Genomic DNA, 23727 nt, shown 5'->3' with positions numbered 1-23727 from the left:
TTCCAGCGGATATCTTGTGGGACGGCGGGGCTCTTTGAAATGCTCACAACAACAGAAAGGCTTGTTTTTCCATCCAGAGCAAATGGAAATACTCGCAGGAAGACAAAAACAAATATTGTCTGGGGGCTGGAGCATTTCAGGCAGCCCAAGTGAACTTTGGGGAGCCAATTGATTCACAGCTCTGCTATGGCCATCTGTGGGAAGCATGGAAAGATGAGAGGCTGTCTTGGGGCTGAAGAAATTTGTAAGAAAGAACTCAGAGTATGAAGAGAGTGGTTTCTGCAGCCGGGCGAACCTGGGTTCTATTCCTGGTGCCACCACTTGTCCAGATACCTTACTTCTGAGAGCCTCAGTTTACCTGTTGGCCAAATGGGATAATAACAGCTACCTTCTAGGGATGTTGAGGGGATAAAACGAGTTAGGTCACATGGTTAAGTTAGTTCTCCAGTTCCCCGCATATTAATATTTCCGTATCAGAAAATAATGAACTATAAGTGCTTTTCGAATAGAATTTCATTTTTAACCTGTACTATAAAATCCAGAATTGTTCCATCTTACATTTGTTGTGATGTTTCATGCCATTTTCAGAACCAGTAAGTAAGTGATAACTGGTAACTTCCAAGAATTAGGCCCTTTTCTCTCTAACTAGATCATAAGCCCTAGGCTGTGCCCATGGTGGATTTTTACTAAGTAATAGCAGCGGATGTTCACTGAGCCTTGATGAGCATGCACGGTGCCAGCACTTCCTGCATAATAGCTCATTTAACTCTCACAGCAACTCTGTGTGTGTTGGAGGGGATCACTATGAGAATCCCCCCTTTACAGACTGAAACTGAGGTTCTGAGCGGCTGGTTGACTCCCCAGTGGCAGGGCCAGGATTCCAACCATGGTGGCCTGCCCCTCGGTGTCCATTTAGGGTTCATCTATCAGTGGGGAAGTGAAGTGGGGGATGGAAAGCTGGGGGCAGGCGCCGCAGGGAGAGCAGCCCAAGGAGTTCCAGGGCCCAGGGGTCAGGGGTGACATCTGGAGGTGGGTGACTGTAGCTGTGAAAAGGTAGCACGAGGGCCCTTGTGAAGTGATGGACTGTTTTGTATATTGACTGTGGCTGTGGTCACATGAATGTACCCATGTGATAAAGTTGAATAAAATAAAATACACACAAGTGAGTGTGTATAAAACTGGTTACATCTGAATGAAACCGATGGACTGTACCAGTGTCCATTTCCAGTTTGTACTAATGCTAGTTAATGTACTATGGCAACGCGGGGTTACTATGTGGGAAACTGGGTGAAGGAAACTCAGGATTTCTCTGTCTTATTTCCTATACCTGCATGTGAATCTACAATGATCTCAAAGGAAAAAGTTCTTTTTAAATGAAATTAAAGTGAATGTCACAAAAAATAAATTAAAAACAACAAAATAGGTGGGGCCATCAGGTGGGAGATGGTGGCCAGCTTGGGCCAGGGTGGCTACCGGAGACATGGGACCTGTGCTGGTCCCCTGAGATGATCACCTAGAGAAATCGCTGCTGCTTTCAAGCTGCTGCGATGACGTTATTCTGCCCCCAAAGGGCAGGGATGGTTAAAGCAGGGCTTCTCCACTCGGCTGCTCCTCAAGATCAATGAGGAACGAAGACTTAATGGGCCTTAGGTGGGGCTTGGCACTGGCATTTTGTAAGAGCTCCCCGAATGGTGTCGATGGGCAGCCAGAGGTGAGAGAAGCCCACGTCTGTAGCCAGGCCCCATTTAGGGCTGGAAAAGGGACTCTTCCCTCAAACCAAAGGAATTCAAGGGCCCAGGGAAAACGTCAGTGCCCACAGATGTGGTGAGAGTTTGGTGCAGGCCTTTCTGGAAATTCTTTTTATTCTGCCCGTTCCCCCATCATTTTCTCGAGGCAAAAATAAATACCGACATCCCCGCTTGTGTCAAAGTGACGGGTGTGTACACCATCAGTGTGAAAAGTTATGCCCCGAAGCTGAGCTAGACAACCAAACAAAACCTCCCTGTCAGTGAGTGGATGTGTCCAATATTTCAAGCAAAACGGTTGAAAGCTATTTTTGTAATGTGACTCTAAGTGGATAATGTAAGGCTATGGCGAGGCCCAGTGAATGAATACATTTTTGTTTGCAGTTTGAAAATCAATAGCAGACTTGGAAATCCTGGGAGCACTTGTGCAGAAGACAATTCGTGTCATTGAAGCGAGGCCGGGCAGTCAGGCGGCCCAGGGAGCAGGGACAGGTCAGCACCAGCTTTGGGAAGAGAGAACTGGAGAGCCACCAACAGTCACTAATAACCATCTGTGTGCATGCAAATATTCTCGGGTTCTGACGCTCTTTCTGAATCTAAACCTGCAAAGTCGTGTTAAGCACCGGGGACAATTTAATTCACCTGCAATGGAGGTATTGTCTGTATCCAGCTGGAGTACACAAGCCTCCTGGCCTGGCCTCCACAGACCCCAACACATGTTTCCATCAGAAATACCTCATCGCACGTGTGCTCTTCCTGTGGGGAAACGGGAGCCCCTCCCGGCATCGAATCAGTCCAGCCCTTGCTCTAAAGTCCTCAGAACCCGTCGCCTGGATTGCCCAGAGATTCTTTCACTTCGAGTGCTCCTTACGCTGGGTCCACTCCGGCCTTTAGTGGCTCTGTGAGTCCACCTGAGTCGGGATCAGAATCCCACATGGAAGACCATATTCCTGCGACGGAATTCCTTCAGTTTTGCGGAATTCTCATGGAAATCCCTCCACCCCAAAGCCCGAGGCTCACTCTCTAAGCTGCCCAGCTCCACGGCCCCCCAGCAGCCTGAACACGGCACCTAGTCACCCGCTCTTTGGGCTTCAGAAAAACATATTTTTTCCCTTATTACAAAATTGATGCGCTCTCCTTCCAGAAGGACAAGAAAGTCCTGATAACACTGTGTAGATAAGACCTCTTATCTGCTGATAAAGAGAAATGGAACCCAGAGGACAAGCTGGACCATTAATTTATTCACATTCTGCATCCGGCCCCTTCGGATAATAATAGGTAATAACACTTACTGAGTCCCGCCTTGGTGAGTCCCTCCCACGCGCACAGGGGGATATGAGAGGCGAGGATTTGGGAGCAGGTGAGCTTTTGGGGGGTGAATTCAGGAAGCACCTGGAGGGCAGTGGGGACAGGAGGAAGCCAGCCCGGGAGTGTTCATCAAGGGGTTGCTACAGAGTGATTGGGGTGCTGTCCCGCGGGGTCAGGCAGAAGATGCCTTAGAATTATCTTCCCGAGGGACAAAAGAGCTGGGTGTTTGCCAGTTTTCTCTTGTCTCTTCGTGGTAGGGGACCGCTCTGGGGACACTGAGTCCCTGCACGACTCGCTCTCTGAGCCTAGCGGGTGCTTGGAGCAGAAAGCTGTGAGCGTGTCAGGTGACCTCGGGAGAGGCCAAGGGAATGATCCCGTCACTGGCAAATTTGCTGAAAGTCTGCCACAGACTCCGCATGCATTTTCCCACTCCCTCATTTCGTCCTGACCGTACCCATGAAGTGGGCAGTGCCATCCTCATTTTCACCCCATTTTAAATATGAGACACTGAGATTCAGGGAGGCGGAGGAGTTGGCCCGGGGTCATTCTGAGCAGATGGTCAAAGGCACATTTTAAACCATTTTTGTCCGATTTCAGTCCCACGACCTTAAGCACCAGGAGGGCGCCTCCCTGAGGAAACGGACTGGATGCCACCTCGCTCAGGGGCTGGGAGGGAAGGTGGGCCAGCAGAGGAAACGCTGAGTCACAGCACCTGAAATTCTGCTGATCCGATCTGATCTGTCCCAACACTTTTAGCAAAAACAATACACCCTCTTTGATCAATGTCCAGGTCCACGGCGGGCTCAGGTTCAAAATCAACACGTTCCCAAAGTGTGGAAGCCCTTGGGTTCTGGGAAAGTGGGGAGAACAGATCTTTTCTTCCTGGAATTTATTTAAGATTCCCCCTCCCGGTGTCACAAAAGTATCCTTGAGAGAGGCCATGCTGCAGGGGACACCTGGACTGCAGGCTGCAGCAGGGCCCAGGACAAGGGTGGCCCTGGCTCGGATCATCCCACGGCAGGACACAGACATTGCAGGAGAAGCCTTGACAACGTGCAGCGTCTAGAGGAAGACTTCATTTTCCCCATCTGCAAAATGGGCTGGGCACACCTGTTGCCCTGGAAGTTGTCCCTGGAAGTGACCAGCTGTGGTCACACACTGGCAGGGGGGAGAAAGCGTTCCACAAGCTGGGTATGCGTGCCAAGCACTGAGTTCCACCTCATTTCTGCCATCCCCACATGGAGAAGGGGCACAAATGGGCAACAGCTGTCACCGACAGTGAAGCTCCAAGTCCAACCAAGCCACCAGACATTAAATACGCATCTCTGACTGAGAAGAGAAGGACTTTGAAGGGGAAGAGCCGAAGCAGAGGAGACACACACGGAGAGCGCTGCACCTCGCCTGGGGGCATACAGGCACCTCTGGCCACAGTAGAGCCCAGTGACCAACAGTCAAAATCCTAAAGCCACAGCCTCGCTCTAGAGCCCCTGCTTTTGGCCACAAGGTCATAGTGTCTTCTCTGGATTTTCGTTGCCACAAAATAGACTCTTAGGGCCAAAGAGAGTCCTCTGAGCAATACCCCCTCCTTTCTGTGCTCCCAGGCCATTTGTAGATGGGGAAACTGAGTCACAGAAAGGCAAAGTTTCTGAATCCACAGGGTGATCAGAAATCCCCTTAAACCAGGTGTACACAGGGGCTGACAGTCCCTCGGATTCTCTTTGAAATGCGGCAGAAAGAAAAGTTCACACAGGGAAGAAAGCCTGGTTTTTTGCTTTATTTCTGACGAAAAGGATTTCAGATAGGAAGTTGGGAGGCGAGTGTGTGCACAATAAACACCCGTGCACTCTCTCTCTCCCGGGAGGGGAGGCCAGCTCTAATGATAATACATTTCCTGAGAACTTTCCACTCACTCTGAAACACTTCTAATTATGTCTGGAGTCTTTCCTTCCTATCCCACAGGATGAGCTGGACTACGCCGCTCAGGAGCCTTATCTCGAGCTGCAGCCTGGAGGTGAGCCAAGAGCTCTGGAGCCAGAGCAGGAGGGGGATCCCGGCCCCCAGCACCGTGACCCTGGCAAGTCATCTCCTGAGCTGCACTTTCTCACCTGCGGACGGGAGACAGCCGGCCCCGTTTCCACACACAGGTGTCACTGGAAGGATTTGATGACATGACGAATGGAAGTCCCCCAGCCCACCAGTGCCCCACGAGTGGTCGCTCTTCTCACTGTGGTTCGGAAGGTCACGGGCAGAGCAGGTTACCTCCCTGCCCCACACTTTTCTTTCTTTCTTTTTTGATATGAAGATAATGTTCTCTTGTAAGGAGCTCTTGGGATTAAGAGCAGCTGCCCTCTCTTTCCAAAAGCCAAATGTTTCTTCAAGAACACGTGGGTGCCTGATCTAGCGGGTCCCCCCCGGCTTTCTAATTCACCAGGGAGTCCCAGCCATCTCAGAGGGCTTCGTGCAGTTCCCGACCAGGCCTCTCCTCTGCGTGAATGACACTGTGGGCTGTCAAAAGTATACACTGCATAATATGTATATACTATATTGCATTTATAATATATGATGTCTGTGCTTTCTATATAAAATAAGAAGGTGCTGCTGGAGTCAGGAACAACAGGTGGCCATGCAAGAACTCAGGGACAGGAGAGCTGCTCAGCCTTGTTCCCAGGTCTTGGCCAGACCTCAGAGGTCCTGAGTTATCAACCCAGCCCCCCCACACACAGGCCTCTCTCAGCCTGTTCCTGACCTGTCACATGGGGCAAGGCCCTCATCGTGACGTAGCTGACAGGTACCAAAGCTCCAGTGCATTCACCTGAGTATAAATCCCACATAGATAGGTGTCCGGGGCAGGCTCGGTGGGAGGCATCATGCGCACTGGCTCGTTTATGCCTGTAATAACTTTAGGAAGGAGTTAGTCTGACAGTTCCTGGGTACAGATGAGAAAATGGAAAGAGGTAAAGTCTCTTGTCCAAAGTAGTGGGACCAAGGAGGGTAGGTTGGGTTCTGGAATCCTGAGTCCCCAAGCCCAGGTCATGCACGTCTGCACACACTGCTTCATGGGCGGGCTACAGTCAGGGCTCTGTTTCTTTATCTGCCCCTTTCAAGCCCCAAAACGCAGCTCCCAACACATATCCAAGCTGCTGTGTCTTTTCCTCCCCTTTTCCCTGCCAGCCCCCCGGCCTCAGTGAGCACTCACAACATGAGGGGAGACAGGGGGAAAAGGGGTACCCTCTCACCATTCCAGAGGCAATCCTGACCCTTACACATCTTCCCAAGACAGAGGACTCTGCTCTCCACTCTTGGATGGGGCTGGACCTCAGAACCAGGCAGCCTTGGTGGCTTTGAAGGGAAAGTAAAGAGTCTGGCACGGTGCCTAGCCTGGGGTGAGCAGGTGCATGTGGGCTATGGCATCAGATAGGCACACAATAACCGTACCCGGCCACCCACCAGTGCTGTGACCCGGGTAGATTCCCTAGCTCCTCCAAGCCTCAGGTTCTTTATCTGTAAAATGGGGACAATTTTACAGAAGAGCATTTGACTCACTGGGCTTCTAGGAAGATTAAATGGGATGTATGGAACCCTTAGCACAGTGCCTGGTTGATAACACACACTCAAAAATGATAGCCATTATCACCGTCACGACCATCACCATCGCCATTATGACGGTCCTTATCCCTGTCATCACCAACACCATCACCATCAATACCAGCATCTTCACCAGCGACACCCCCACCACCACCGTTATCACTTGCTCTGTAGGTTCTTTGCTGGAACGAAGACGCTGCAGTCTCGGTCGGAGCGAGAGAAGCATTCCAAAGCATTCTGAAGTCTGGTTCCCCAGCTCGCCAGCATGTTCAGTTTAGCTAATGCGCTCTGACATCAGCATGACAAAGGCGAGAGGCCCAGAGGAGGGCTGGGACCCTGAGTGCTCGGGTTGGCTGGTCCAGCCAGGGCGTGGTGAGAATGACTTCATGGCCTCTTTCAAGACCTGCTCGGGAAATCAAGAAGTTACTTCAGAGGCTCCCATCCAGAAACAGAACATTTTCTTCCCGCTTGTGAGGTCACTGTGTACTCAACCGGCGTGAGAAGCCGCGCCAGCAGGCTGTGCTGCGGTGTCGGGAACGCTGAGGGCCCTGACAGGGGAAGTGAGAGGCAGGGACTTGCCCGAATTTCCGATGACCAGTGGCCACTGCTGAATGTCTCCACTGCAGTAACAGCTAATGGTTTTCTAATCTCTGAAGAATGTGTGTGACAGGGAGATGCCCTCAACCTGTTTCCTTCCCTCCAGAGCCACCTTCAGCGTGGAGCTTATGTCATTCTTGGCAGAGGCTAAGGCTATGGCCAGCTCTGATGAGTGATTGCTTCCCAAGAGAGTGGTGGTTTTACCTGTTTCTTTGAAAAGGGACCCAATCCCAGATATGCCAAGAGCCATGCTGCAAGTCAGGCAGTGTTCGCTGGCACAGTCAGGTCTTGATCTGATCTCTGCTTGAATCCAGTTTTCTGAAATATGTAATGACTAACATTTATTGAGGGTGTGCTCTGGACCAAGCCTTCGGCGAATGGCTTCATATATGTATCTCATTTGCTCTCCATAACAACCAGTAAGTTAAAAATTTCAACATCCCCTGTTTATGGATGAGGAACCCAAGGCCAATAGATGTTATACACAGTTCACTCAAGATCACTCTGCTAAAGAGTATGGAGCTAGAATTCAAGGCCAGAAAATCTCTCCCCATAACCCCTGCCATTAGCCATGATCTTTGATCTGTGCTGGTTTGGGACTGTCCCCTCCCACTTCTTACTGTTTCGTATCTCAGGAATTATATCTCCAGGGCTCCATTGCTCTCTCCAGCCAAAGGAAAGCACTTGTGGAGAAATCCAGGACAGGAGGAGAGAAAAGTCCGGCTATATCTCTTTCTCTCTCTCTTTCTGCCCATCCCCTTGGTAGCTCTAGCTCCAATGGAAATGCCCCCCTTTCCATGGTCCCTGTTCCCACCATACAGGACCACCAGTGTGCTGGCTTTCACCAGGTGACCCTAGCTGTGCCTGGCTTCCAAGACACCACCACTTCCCTCCACTCAAGCAGAAGTGCTTTCTAATCCCCATGGTGTCTCACCACCCCTACGTGATGTCTCCACTCTCTCATCAGCTAGAAAACCACATCCCTGTATTAAATCCCTCTGTCTGAAACACCTAAAGTGGTTACTGTTTGCAAAAAGAACAGGGTGCTCATGAGAAGAACAGGTGGCTCAGGAGGACCGGCGGTAGGCAATGTGGACATGCAGTGAGTGCAAACTGTCTCCTTGGCATCACACACTACATGCCTAATAGGCACTAGCTCATTTCGCCCCGGCAACAAACCTTCACAAGCAAGGGCTGTCATCAGCCCAGTTTAAGGAGGAGGAAAGTCCAGCATCCTAAGGTTAATCAGCTTGCTCATCTGAGAGAGAACCCAGATGAGATCCAAACCTTGCTCTTCTGGGTGCCATGCCCCTGCGTCCCTCTGCTGCCCCAAATCCCCGGCCTGTTCCCCTCCCATCCACTGCATCCTGGGAGTGCGTGATCTGTATGTGCTCATGCATCTGACAAAAGCCAGCCCAGACCACGACCTGTGGCAAACATGAAACGCGTCGCTCCATGCCACGTTGTAATGCTTGGGATTCTGACTACTTCTGAGCTCTTGGGCTTCCCCCGGCCGCATGGTGTGGCCTGCGCTGGACGCCCCCGTGAGAGCTGCTGTGGCAGCCAGATTTATGGCTTTGTTATTACTGTGTTTTGGAGTTTTTACAGCCCCTCACCCCCTGGAGAATCCCAGAGCTTTCTCTAGGACGTATCAGTCAGACCTCGGAGGAAATATCCAAAATGCTGGGAACATCCTGTGTCACAGTGTCTCCCCGGCCCCCAGGTACTGGGGGCCTTTTGTTTGCAGCCAGAGGGAGGAGGAAACTGATAAAGGGCAGGAGCTTGGGGGGAGGCTGACAGCCGGCACCTCTGTGCCTGGCTTGTCCTCCCCCATGACAATGTCCCCAACTTCCTGACCAAAACAGTCATCACTGTGGGCCCTCTGATGTGCAGCCAGTGCTTGCACTGGAGTGAGCCCCTCTTAATTAGCCTCTCACTGGCTCGGGGCGGATTGCTGACTCTGCAAGGAGCTAAACGCACTTGCCAGTGGGGTCCAGCAGAGTTTTGCCTACATAGAAAACAAGGCCCCATTGTCCTGCACCTGCCCCTCCCCCATTGCCCCGTCCCTCTCCCAGAATCCTCGGGGCTGTGGCACTTGGGGAGATTAGGCCTAAATTCTAGGGGGGACGGGGTGGGAGGGAAGAAATGGGTTAGGATGGCAGGCACAGGAATAAGAAAGGGAGAGCACTGGGTAGGATTACAGTCTGAGCCTATTAAAAATGCTCACACATATAAATAATAAAGTAAACGTGATCAAAACATATAAAGGTCTGGAACAGTATACACTAAAGGGTGGTTTTCTCTGACTGGCGGATCAATTCCTATTTTTCCCTTTAGATCATTCTATATTATAGAAAATGTTTAATGAGCATCTATTACTTTCTTATGGAAAAATTAGAGTTGTTTTAATTTAAGATGTGTCATACTGATTATTTCCCCTAAGTTTCCTTCGTTCAAGCCTATGAAGCCAGGAGCAAAAGATATTTGGGATGAGAGTGTAGACTGTGCAGACTGTTTCCCTGGCATGTGGGTGAGCTTCTTGGTCCCTCCCTGTCCACCAGTTCTAGTTGCCTCCTCTCCCCACTAGGAGAGAGGAATGGCCCCTACAGGATCCCTGCCCTGGCTGTAACCCCTTTGCAGTCACAGCACTCGAGGAACCCCAAGACTCAAGATCAGCCAGGTCACCCTGGCACTCAGTAAGGGGCCAGGTGTTCTAGGGCTGCCCGCATGCCAGGCCTCATGGAAAGCTCCAGGCCTCATTAGTCAGCAGCCCTGTGTTTGAGAGCTCACCTCACGGGCTCCACAGTTACAGGCTGGGCCACAGGGTGGGCAATGGATGGACAGGGACAGAGGCATCAGGGCTCCAAGCTCAGCCTCCCACCTCCTAAAAAGAGGCCACCCAGAGATTGGGCCCTGGTGTCCCACCCCAAGAAACAAATGTGACCTGTCCTCTGACCCCCAGCTCACCCTGTCTCCCCTCTGACCCACCCTCAAGTCCAGTTCCCCCTCCCAGTCTTCCATCCAGGCAGCTGCAAGGCCACGCGATGCTTTCAAGTGCAGGTTTTCGGCTTCCCCAATGTGGGCTGCTGCTAAATATACACCGTTATTGACGGGTGACATGTGGAGGGCTGCTTTTGGGATGGGCAGAGCACAGAGGAGCCATTCATAATTCTGGCTTTACGGGGCAGAAGAAATGCCCCGCTGTGGTGACAGATGTCCCCATGTCCAGATTCCAGCCTCCAGTCCACCCCTGGGCCCTGAGCTGGCACGTGGCATCTGTGAGCTGCATGCAGGTCAGACTACCTATCCTCTAGGTATGATTGTCCCCTGCGAGAGCTCCTCATAGTCCCAAAATGTGTGCCTTTATAGTGAGTGAGCTCCCTAATCTCTGAGCAGGGCCATGCACCACCACCTCACAAGCTTCAGTTCATTTATTCACCAAAGAGCATTGTGTACAAGGAATTATCATTCCCATTCTTGAGAGGAAACCTGAAGCAACACTATTTCCAGCTCAGAGGCTTTGCAACTGCTGTTTCTTCTGCCCAGAATACTTTTCCATGTGATCATTATGCAGTGGGCAAGGGAGTCAGAGTGTAAAGCACTTAGAAGCCCTGAGCCATCACTTAATAAGTCTAGCTGGTGGGATCACATAGAGGGGGAAATGCTCGAGGAGCCCCAGCTGCCCCAAGGCCCAGCTATTTGAGTCCACTCCGGATGCCAGGAGAATAGAAGCCATTAAGATGACCCCAGGCCCAGCCACCGTCTGACTGCAGCCATGTGAGAGTCAGAGTGACAACCTCCTCACTGAGCCCAGGCAATACCTGGATCGGTGGTGAGCCAACACTGTGGGGCATTTCTTATGTAGCAATAGCTGACAGAACAGACCCACAAAGCTCAGCCCCACTGGGCTCTGGGCTCCTTGGAGAGAGGGCATCCAACACCGAAAAATCCCTATGAGAAGACTCACGCTCCAGATAAGTTTATGTCAGCCAGAGCCTGTGGGGCCTCTGATCCCCTCTTCAGTGGCATCTCAGGAAAGCATCAGGTGACATGGCTATGGGAAGGGTGATGCACCTTGCAGGGCTCTCCAGACGGTGACAATTTAGGGAGGGAAACATCAGCCCACTCTTCCACTGGAATCCACAAAGCTTGTACCATGGGAAAGAAGGAAGGCGGAAAGGAAGCCTGGCTGAGTTCAGTGGCATCAGGAATTTTCAAACATATTGTCACTTCCATTCTTCCACACAGCCTGTGAGTTAGGGATCAGTATAGCTCCCCTCTGGAAAAGAGGCTCAGAGATACGGAAAGGTTGAGCAGGGGCACAGCCTGTAACCGCCAGGCCTGGGATTCAGATTAGGTTTGTCTGATCCTGCTCCCTCTACAATAACGGGATGGGGTGGGCAGAAGGAGGGGGGAGGTCAAGCCACAACACTGTCTGCAGAGCTGTCCAAGCTAAACATGATATAGGTTAAAACACCGGCTCTTGTTCCCATTGTGTCCGATATCCTCTTGCATTGAACAATCTGGAAATATGTGGCAAGTTTCGGAGGCCATAAATGAAGAGATTGGGCAGGTTGGGTTGTGGGATCCAGGGGTCCAAGTGGTCTCCTGCAACAGCAAAAACTGTTAGTCCCCAGGCCTGGGACCCATCCCTTCCCGTCACCTGATTCTTCCTGGCCCACCTCTTCATGGTGTGATGTTTGCAGCTGTGTGGTGAAGCCACCTCACGGGGACATCCTGTGTGGTGCAGTGACCCCATCTCACTCAGAATAAAACCAGAGCCCTTACCAAGACCACCTGGAATGCTCACCCCCTCTGCCGCTGGCCTCACTGAGACCACCCTCCCCCTCGCCTACTCCACTCCAGGCGCCCTAGCTAGCTGCCTCTCTGTCCACGAACTCCCTGAGCCCACAGTCACCCGGGGACCTTGGCTTTGCTGTTCCCTCTGCCTTGAATAATCTTTTACTGACATTTATGCTCAACATTATCTTGTCAAAGAGGCCTGCCTCCCACCTGACTAAAGGAGCATCTCCATCCCTAATATTCATAGAATGTACTACTCCTTATGTTTCTGGAATGTCTAACCCCCCCCCCCCCAACTAAAATACCCCTTGAGAGCAGGACTGATTCACAGCCGAATCCCCAGCACCTAGAACAGGATCTTTCCCTTAGCAGATGCTCAATCACGATTTGCTGGATGGATGGATGGATGGATGGATGGATGGATGGATGGATGGATGGGCAGACCCACCAGCTGATCTAGAGTTCTAAAGGAAAGGGCTGGGCTCTGATAACCTCCCTAGTCTGCACCGAGGGGCCCCCTGACTGATGACATCAGCTCGCCTTCTCTCTTGGCTTCTCCCTCACCGAGACTGACCTGGGAGGGTCTCCCAGGGCTGTCAGCTGCAGAATGTGATGAGATAAGGGTGTCTGTCTGTGTTTGATGGAAGACCCCGAGGCCAGGCATGCTAATTCGGGGGCTTACTGCTGTGATAAGAAGCCACACCTGGACACGAGAGGTGACTCAAATACTCCCCATCTCCTGTGACAGGCAGAAGAGCCCCATCCAGGAGAGAGTGGGGCATCTTTAAACACTGAATATGCTGTATATTCATTGTAAAACAAACTAGAAGGCGGGAACATGGATGAGAAGACACAGGGTGAGTAGGTGAATTCCACAGAAACTCACTACCCAGAAACAACACACATCTTTAAACACAGTGTGATTCCCGATGCTCTGGGTGAAAAAAGCTTTTTAAACTTTTTGCTGAAGTATTCTATATCCGGGGGAGAGGGAATGACATGCACCAGAATGTACAGTTCAATACTTTTTGCCAACCAAGCATGCATGTAACCGCACATGTATGAACACACATGTAACTGCACGTACGAACATATGTATAACTGCAAACACACGAACATGTGTGACAATGCACGTGTGAGCCTGCATGTAACTTTGTACTGGTGAGCATGTGTAACTGCACTCATGTGGATGTGTGTAGCTGCATGCATGAACATGTGTGTGATTGCATGTGTGAACACGCACATAACTGTGCACATGTGAAGTGCAAACACATAAGGCAGAGGTGGTGCTAAGCCTAGTCTACTTTCGCCTCCATTTTCACGGTATATTTTCATCCGTCCCCAGGGTCCCCCATCTCGGCCTGCCCCTTCTCATGTCAGCCGCCTCCCTCGCAGGGCCACCCCCTAGGAAGAGCTCAGGCGGCAGCGAGAGCCTCTCTGGAGGGTGGTTGCCACTTTCCATGGGTGTGTAAGACTGGAGGTGGCCTCCCAGCTGGACAGGGCCCCAAGGGCAGGACCACCGGGCCTGCTCTGCTCCCATGTCCCCAGCCCCCAGCCTGGGTTCCTGCTCTAAAGTTCCCAGCCTCCGTCCAGACGCTAATGTGGCCTTCCTGCCACCACAGGGCCTCGGCCCCCAGCCACCCACCTCTCAGCGCCCCCACAGTCCCCGGGAGAAAAGGGAGCAGCCCCAGCCCATGGGCCCATCAAGGCTTCACAGAGGCCCAGCAGGCGGGGCTCGGGAAGATTTATCAGCCCCTCGGCCCTGTGAAAAGCATTCCGTCAAGGAATTTGAAAAATGTGTCTCATATTCAGCATTTGGAGACAGCTATTCCCTCCTGAGAAGGGCGAGGGATGTAAAAGCCATCAGTCCCCGGTGTGACTGTCCAGCCGCTGGGAGATCAGTCCCGACTGCAGATGGGAGGCCTCGGAGGCCAGGTGGCCAGGACAGGACAGGGCCCCTGCCCAGCCCTGAGTGCCACAGAGGGGAGCCCACGTGGCCTGGAGGGAGCAGGGGTGCACAGGGTAGAAAGGGGTCCAGTCCGAGATGAAGGGGCCTGGGCACCCTGTAGACGGAGCACCTGGAGAGGAATGAGATAGGAAGAGAGAGGTGCCAGGACGGCATCAGAAATTCAGCACAGGTTCACGGCTGCTTCTGCCCTGAGCCACGCACGGAAAAGGGGAAATATATGGGTGTCAGGGAGCAGCTTCGCAGACCACCCATTGGGGATCAGTGAAGCTGCTGCTCTGATAGCCTGTGATAAGCAGGCAGGAGCTCCTGGCCAGTCTGAAGACAGTGGGTTTTCCAGTCCTGCTCTGGGTGCCTCCCCACCAAGCTGAACCCTCCACAGCTGGGGGCCAGGGCTTTGAAACAGGCATGTGGGTGTTGCAGGATCCCTGACTGCTCTGAAAAGCCCACCAGCCAGTTCCTCAGGGCCTCTGCACTCGTCAGTCCCTCAGCCTGGGGCTTTCTCTAGGTCTTACTTTGCTTGTTTCATGTCACCTCCTCTGACAAGCCTTCCCCAGTCACACACTCTACAGATGTGCCCCCTGACATCATACCCACATGGTGCACACACATGCACACATACAGCTGTGTACACAGGCATATGTGCGCATACTCATATACACATGCACAATACAGCTATACACACACAGACATATGTGCACACACTTACATATATACACACCTAATGCCATGCACACACTCACACGCACACACCACTATATAGCAAGGTGGTCAGAAGACATGGCCCGGGAACCAGACTGCTTTCGTTCACCTCCTGCCTCTGCCATATGACCTTGGTAGGTGACTTAACCTGCCTGTGCCTCACTTTCCCCATAAGTGACTACTGGGGGGAGGGAGTGTTAATGAGGTAACAAGTGTGCAGGACTTAGCCTGACTTTGCAGTTGGGACATAGTGAGGGTCAGCTGCCATCTTCACCCCATCAAACAAATATATACATGTATATATTCAATAGTATCTGAAATTATTTTTGCTACTTGTCCGGTTACTTCTCTTCATGGAGGCCAACTGATCCTTAGTGGAGTCAAAGAATGACAATAGGATAGAAAATGGGTGAAGAAATCTTCTGAGCCCCCTGCCGGGGAGCCTGGCCATGCACACTCCACTCACAGGAAGCCCATGGTCACACGGTGGCCAAGTGCTGCTATAACATGACAGCTACACGCCACCGCCCATGGGCTATGCGCTAGTCTAAGTCGAAATCTCACTTCATCCTTGCAACCAGCCCATGAGATGGGTTCCTCTTGTCATCATTTTTCAGACAAAGGAAAATGGAAGCCCAGAGAGGGTAAGTGAATTAGCCAAGGTCACACAGTTGAGAGCAATACCCACCGTGATGGAACTCAAGTCATTTGACACTCAGACCCCTGTAATGTGGACACTAAAAAGTGAGATGCTAAAAGCTTTATACACATTTTCTTATTGAATCTCACCACAACCCTATCAGAAGGTCCTGCTATAATCTCCTGACTAATGACTTAGCTGAAGCATTAGGCGATATCCTCAAAGCCACCTCAAATCATACGATGTGGCAGAGCCCTATGCAAACCCAGGACTGACCCGGGCTTTTGTTCATTTTGCTATAACCTTCCTTACTCTCATGGCAGGATTGTACCCTTCTTCCATTTAGATGGAAAAACTGAGGTTCAGAGAAGGCAAATGACATGCCCAAGCCCCCTAGGCCATCAATAGTGGGCAGTTTGGACTGGACACACGTCACCCTGGTTCCAGTGTCCACCCCACTGTACCCAATACAGCAGTTCCATGACTGAGAATTCTGGCTCAGAGTTTCCCAGGACATGTCCCACCCCACCCCACCCCACCCCACTCCACCCCACCCCCGATTGGTCGTAGTTGGGAAGCAGATTCACGGCTGCAGCTTCTTCAAGTTTCTCCCAGGGGGTTAATGCAGGCAGCCCCAGCCCTTCTCAGCCTTCAGGTGGAAGGTTCACAATAAGGCAGAACCCCTACCAGCTCAGCACCCCAGGGACTGCCCAGCACCGGAGTGAGTTGTGAGAATGACAGCAACCAGCTGCTCACCCTGTCCCTGAGACAGATCAAAGCTGCTTGAGTGACACTCCTGGAACATTCCCCATGTTCCTCGCCCGGAATCACCGGACGGCCAACCCCCAGGAATCTGCCTGCTTCAAGGAATCACATCCACTGATTTGCTGCCCACGCTCAGGACCCAGAGGGTCTCTCAGAATAAGGTTTACGAGGCGGCTTCTGGATTTGATTACAAGGAAATCTGTTCCCCATCTCAACCCCTCAACTCTCGCTGCCCTCAGCTGCAGGAATGTGACGCTGGCTGATTTCTCAGCAACTCCCTCGTTCCTTGCAGACACCAGACTGCGAGCCAACATTCTACCTAGTTTGTGCAACTCATGAATTACAGTGCAATGGAAAGGAACACTCAGACTTCAGAACAGCTAAACAGGTGAGGCATGAGCTTCCTAGGGCCGCTGTGACCAAGTGCCACAAACTGAGTGGTTTAAAACAAGAGAAATTTATTGTCTCCCAGGTCTGGAATCCAGAAGTCTGAAATCAGGGTGTCAGCAGGGCCGTGCTCCCTCCAGAGGCTTTAGGGCAGGATCCTTCCTGCCTCTTCCAGCTCCTGGGGGCTCCAGGTGTCCCTTGGCTTGTGGTCACATCACGCAATCTCTGACTCTGTGTTCACATGGCTTCTCCCTGTGTGTGCCTTTCCTCTGTGTCTCTTATAAGAAGTTTGTCATTGGATTGAGGGCCCCAGGTAGTCCGGAATGATCTCATCTAAGATCCTTAGCTTAATCACATTCCCAAAGACCCTAAATGAGGTCACACTCACAGGCTCTGAGGATGAGGCCATGGACATATCTTTGGCGGGGGTGCACCATTCAACCCTCTACAGTGAGGTTTCTTCCTTCTTCTGAGCAAGTGCATGAAGGCCCATCACTCCCAGGGGCTGTCCATAGGGAAGAACTGAGCTGGGCAAGGGGCAGGGGGCAATTGCTCTAGTCTCTGCTCTGTCAAACTCCCCTCAGGAGACCTTGGTCCTGGTCACCCCCTAGTCTGTTCTCAGAGCTGAGAACGCGGCAAGAACCACAACTGACCAAGGCCCGCCTGCTCTGAGTTCATGTGCCAGTGAGGGAGACAGACAGTAAACATTTGTTTATAAGAATTAATGGATAAATAAATACATCATGTGGCGATAAATGCTACAAAGAAAAAATAGTGAGGTGAGAGACAGAGAAGGAAGGAACAAGAGTGCTGCTTTAGACTGAGTGCTCACTAGAGGTCTTGCTGATGACAGGCCTGCAGAGGTCAGGAAATGAGTCCTGAAAATAGCTCGGGCCCCTTGCAGGCAGAGGGAACCGCAGTGCAAAGGCCCCGGGGTGGGCGCACACTTAAAGTGTTTGTAGAGCACCGAGGAGGCCAAGTGGGGTCAAGGAGATGATGGGGCAGGATCGTGCAGGTTTTGGAATTTTCTTTGCACATGGAAGCTGTTGGAAGGTTTTCAGGAAGAGTTGAGGTTGCCTTTAAGGGGATCACTATGGATGGTGACTGGACAGCAGAGTTCAAGGAGGGGAGGCCCAGAGCAGATGGGAAGGGAGGCCTATGATGCGGTTCTGGGCGGAGCTTGAACCCTGCTTCTGGACCTGGTACCTCATCTGTGTAATGAGAGGCTAAATGGAGTTTCATCCACTATACTCAGCCCCTCGGAAATTAGACACTCACGCCCATACGTGCCATAAGGAACGAGACAGCATACATGGCCGCCGCCACCCGAAACAACCGGACAGCCGAACCCCAGAGCTTCCTATAATATGGGAAGTTTGGCTAGAGCAGGGCTGCCCCACGTCGGCACTGTTGGCATTTGGGGCTGTTTGATTCCTTGCGGTGGGGCCGTCCTGTGCTTTGTAGGGAGTTGAGCAGCACCCCTGGCCTCTACCCATTAGATGCCAGTAGCATCCCACCAGTATAACAACCAGTGCTGTTTGCTGACATTGCCCAGTGTCCCCTGTGAGTTACAATCACCCCAGGTGAGGGAGGACCCCTGACCGGGCGATGGTCAGCATGGTCTAGCACAGCACCAGGCTCCTGGCTCCCTCCAACCCAAGCCACCCTCAGATCCCTACAGGGGTGGGGATAAGATGCCTCTCTGGGCCAGAGAGGCCCTGTACCTGGAGCCACTTGCCTGCAGCCTGGCACCTGCTGAAGCCCGGATACTCCCTAAATACATCATCATCACCAGGCCCCAAATGTGTCATGCCCTTGTCCTCACCTATTGCCAACTGGCCCTGAGGCCTCGGTGAGTTGCCTTCCTATGACTCTCAGGCTTCTCGCCCCTAAGACAGGAGCAGTGATAAAATGACCTGGTGCACAGCCGTCTTCTCCCGGCCTCAGTTCTCCGTCCCCTGAAGCGCCTCCGAGCTCCGGCCTCGGCTCTCTGTTTTTGACATGCCCCTCTATGTCTGCAGCCGCTCTTTAAAGGCCCCTGGCCATCCCTTCAGTGTCCAGCAGCCATGGACCGTGGGTGCGAAGGGAGGCAAGAGGACCGTGTGACCAGCTGCAAACCAGGGGAGGTTCCCGGAACACCCGCCGCCTTGGTGGGTGACTGGGCTTTGATGAACTGCCAGGAATGATAGCCAGGCCCTGTTTGCTTTGCCTTATCTGGGTGTTTTGCACCAATATTACCTTCCGTCCCCACTGTCCCATCATGGGGGTTATCAGCAGGCAGCCACGACATCCTCTGCCCGGGGTGAAGCCCAAGTGATCTTTCCCACGCCCACTTGTCTGCACCCAAGATCAAGACCCTCTCTCTTCGCCCAGACCCGGAGTCCTCCAGCACCCCATCACTTCCAGGAGGGCCCTTGCTGTTTCCTGTTTCCAGTCCCAGCACATTAGAACCACCTGGTGTGTGAGCGCCCTGGGGCTGCTGCAACAACGCTCCACACAGCTGGGGCCTGAACAGCAGAAATGTGCTCTCCCACAGCCCTGGGGGCCAGGAGTCTGAGATCAAGGTGCCGGCTGGGCTGGTTCCTTCTGGGTCTGTGAGGAGAATCTGTCAGGCCTCTCCCAGCTCCTGCTGGTCCGCTGGCACCTTTGATGTTCCTTGGTTTGTAGAGCATCCCCCCTCTCTCTGCCTCCACCTCACATGGCATCTTCCCTGCGTGGGTCTCTCTGTCCAGATTCCCCCTCTCTCTGAGGGGACTGGTCCTATCAGAGTAGGCCACTCTGACGACCTCATCATAACTTGATCTGCATGTTCATGACTGTACCCAAATATAGGTCACGTTCATAGTCACTGGGGGTCAGGACTTCAGTATTGTTTGGGGGAACACAACTCAACCCCCAATAAAAAATAACATATCAAAGCCTGCCCCACCCCTGACCCACTAAAGCAGGTATCAGATGGGAGGCCGGTGCTCTCCATGTGGAGCCACATTAACTGCTGCCCTAGCCGAGTAGATGTGGGGAAACTGAGTCCCCAGAAACGAGAGTGAAATGCCCAATGTCACCTGGTGGCACAGGTGGCCTGGAACTGAGGTCTCCTCCCTCCCAGTTTATGCCATGGGCTCAGCAGCAGGCTTTTTGCAAAGCTGGGGGCTTGGGCCGTGCCTAATCTGCTCAGTGGAGGATGAGTGTCCCAGGGTTGAGTCCCTGAGCTGAACTTGGTGTATGAGTTTTCCGAATTAGTATTCCCTTATTCTTTTCGTTTTAGCCTCGCACCCTTAAATGGTGCAGGGAAGTATGGTCCCCATTCTCTCCAGATGGAATCTAAGAATCAGAGAGGCAAATTCACTTATCCAATGTAGCACAGCTGGGCGGAGGTGGGGAGATGGAGGCAGGATTCAAACCCAGGCCCACCCATTTCTCCTGCTTGTGCAAGTTTGCCCAAATGATGCTGCCCAGGAAAACTAAACTCCTGGTGCTGGTCTGTTATAGATGTTATGGGACACACATGACGGATGATGGGTGATGGGTGATGGGAACCTTCCTGTGATGGATGAGTCAGGATGAGACAGACCCATGTTCTGGTTCCAGCATTGCTACTTACTAGTTGTGCAGCCTGGAGCAAGTCACTTAACCTCTCTGGGCCTCAGTTCCCTCATCTGTAGGAAAGTAGCACCTACCGCTTAGGGTTGCTAAGGGATCAAATCGTTCAGTGCAAATAACGTGCTTCCTGGGGTGCCTGGAGACACGTCAGCTTTTACTATTACTTCCAAGGGCGGCTCGCGGCTTCACAGAGGTGGGCCCAGCTGTCCCCCAGCTGCTCTCCCCAAATTTATGTTTCAGATCAGCCCGGGCTCCATCCCCACTCGCACCCCCCATAGACTCATGACATCTCACTCCAAGGCCTGTCAGAGCCACTATTAAGGTGATAAATCTCCCACCAGCCCCTGCTGCCCTCCCTTCACTTTCTGCACAGAGACGGTGCTGTTATAAATGTGTCCGGCCCATGAAGCCTCACCCCGACGTGGCCCGCGGAGGGGCGGCCGGGGAACCACCAGCGTCTTATCTGATTGGAAGCCGATGCCTGCCTTTCCCACCCCGCCCCTGGGCTCCAGAGCGGGCAGAGGGAGGTGAGAGGTGAGGGGGAGTCTTGCAAGAGGGGGTCTTGCTGCTGATTCTAATCTGGGTGCACCCCCAGGGCAGGCAGGGTTCCACAGAGGGGGCCAGCGCAAGCTACAGCAAGCCAAGGAGTTAGCGAAGTGCGGGGATGAAGAGCCTCAGACCCCACATCTGGGACCCCAGTCCGACCTCTGGGACCTGTCTTGCCACACGTTTTAGACAAGGATGACATTCTCATCTCATTCCTCTGTCAAAGAAATTTATTGGTTTATCTAAGAGTATAACCCAAGGGTACTTTGGGGGTTTCGGACATGGCTTGCTCCAGGATGCAAACAATGTCTCCAGACCCGGACCTCCCTCTCTGTTTCTGGGCTTCACCACAGTTTCTAGGGATTTGATGTGGATGTCTAGGTTTTGTTCTTTTTAGGGGGGAAGCATTTTTCAGCTTATTACGTGTGCATATATTGGGTGCAAAAATGCTTTGAGACTGGCACAGGTAAAAAGATGGCTACCACTGCTAAGGACAGCACCTGATATTTGATTTTGGCCCGCTGGTTTATGAAGCCCTGTACCCAGGAAACCTTATTTTAAAATAACAGTAAATATGGCACATGGGGTGCTAACTATGTGCCTGTTGTACTCCACTTTGGAGCCCTTTCCTTCTTCGAAGGGGGTGTCCACAACCCATTTCACAGATGAGGAAAATGAGACTTGGAGAGTTAATTTGCTCGAAGGCAGAGTAGGGATTAAGGACAGAGGACCCCAGAGCCTGTGTCCTTTCCAGTGCATCCTGTTTCCCTTATTTGCAAACCCATCATTGGAAGGCGAACTAATTTCTATGCTCTGCATTTGTTAATCTGAATGCTTATGGCACCGGGCTAGCCCTTCTATGCTTTCGCTAATTCAACAGATACGAAGGCACGTTTCCATGGAGCCAGACACTTTGGTGGCATGGAGAAAGAAAGACATTTTCTCTACCCTCAAGGAACTTAGAATCTGATGATAAGATGGGATTGCTGCAACCAGTGTCATCCACACAAAAATGTTATAAAGTGGGTATAGAAATGATTGCTCTGATGAAGAGGACTCTGAGGTTCAGAGAGGCCCCCAGATGATGAACAGTGAAGCCAGAGGAAAGAGCTCTTGTGTCTCTTTCTCTTCTTAAAGGACACTAATCCCATCATAAGAGCCCTACCCTCAGGGCTTCATCTAACCCTAATCATCTCCCAAAAACCCCGTCTCCAAATACCACCACATGAGAGGTTATGGCTTCAACATACGAATTCGGTGTGGGGGCCGGGGGAGGGCACGGTTCAGTCCATTGGAAGTGGGTAAGCACCGTATTATTAAATAAACCCGTGGATGTGCTAAAAGAAAAGAGGAAACACCAGAAATTATGCTAAGACAGGATCTACATATGAGAACAGACTATTCTACTACTTAAAACAAATGTTACAATGATGGTGATACAGGAGCGACAAGTGTGGAATCTAAACATGCCTCAGGGTGCCTTCTCCATTGAGTGGCCTCGTTCAGATGTTCTCTGAGGTGCCCGCCAAGCGATTGACCCCTTTGTAAATTGTTTTTCCACTCGGTATTAATGGAGGGGAGAACCAGACATGGTGAATTACTTGGGGCCTTACGATGACCCAGTTGGAGTCACCCTATGTGAGCCCACCGGCTGTCTGGTGATTGACGGGTAGACACGTGGTATGATCCATCACGAGGCCCTGACTCAGGAAAGACAGGCCGGCGGGAGAGCTAAAACAGATGTTGGGGTCGGAGGGCATCGAAGAGGCTCAAGGAGCCAGCCTAGGGTCCCTGACACACGGCAGAGCCAGAGCCGGGAACTCCTTTCCCTGCTGTCTCGTCAGAGATGGTTCTTCTAGCCAGCCACAGTCTCAGGTGTTCCTTTCTTTACAGTAAGTGATACCTAAATATTAGTGTGACACCCAGGTGGCCATAATAAATAAATTCCAAATTTGCAGAGTAATAAAAAATATATCTTTTCGTTATTAATGTATTTGGGGTCAATTACTGTCATTTTGATGTAGTGGCCAAACATTACTCATACTTTAGCAAGCCTTAATGACATCGCTTTTACATCCTGTGTGAGGCCCCCAGGCGTAAAGAAGACCCTCCGCCAAACCGCCGAAAAAATATTAGCACAGCCTGGTCACATTGTTTTAAGAACTATGTCTAACACCCTTTCAATGGTTTCCATCCCAAATTAACTGAAATTTAAAGCAAATTTTGACCTCTGAATCACATTAAAAATTCCAGGATGGTGTATTCAATGTGTGTGGTTCCTCCTGGGATTCCAGCATCTCCTTAAAACTTTCTGGACTAAGGACACTGGATGCTCCTGGGTGAACGGGTTACTCAGGCTTCAGACCTACACCAACTGCCCACTCTGTGGGAGTCGTTTGTGCCACAGAATTCCAGAGTGTTCGAGTGGGAAGAGCCCCCGGGGAAGTGTTGCACTGGGAGTTTTCCAATGCTGATTCCAGACTGGAGGCAGTGGAATCTCCAGGAAAACTTACCCTGATCAATCCTGTTCCTCCCCACCCCCAGGGCTTTCTGACTCAGTAGGGTCCCAGGCATGTATGTTTTTCAAATATTCTTGGAGGAATTTGGATGGGCATCCAGGGCTTAACCCAGAGCCTGGTCCAACAGCCTCATCTTGGAGACAGGGAACATGAGCACTGTGAAGAAGCATCTGATGGTCTGGGTCCACGCAGTGAGGAGAGGTGCCCGAGGAATCTGGGACCTCAGCAGGGCCCTTAGTGTCCACACTGCCCTAAGAACTTTGCCAAGACAATGCTAGTAGGTGAGATAGTGCCCCCCAAAAGACACAGCCTCAGTATCTGTGAATGTGACCTTATTTGGAAATAGGGTCTTTGCAGATGCACTAGATAAGATGAGGTCATCCTGGATTAGAATGACCCTTAAATCCATATGACAGGTGTCCTTATAAGTGGGTGATTCGAGACACAGACACAGAGATGAAGGCCATGTGACGTGAGAGGCAGAGGCGGAGTGATGCAGCCACAAACCAGGGGACTCCTAGAGCCACCAGAAGCTGGAGAGGCAGGAAGGGTCCTCCCCTGGAG

This window comes from Miniopterus natalensis, chromosome 18, assembly GCF_054644295.1.
Source record: "Miniopterus natalensis isolate mMinNat1 chromosome 18, mMinNat1.hap1, whole genome shotgun sequence".
NCBI lineage: Eukaryota > Metazoa > Chordata > Mammalia > Chiroptera > Miniopteridae > Miniopterus > Miniopterus natalensis.
Note: the sequence above shows the minus strand (reverse complement) of the source record.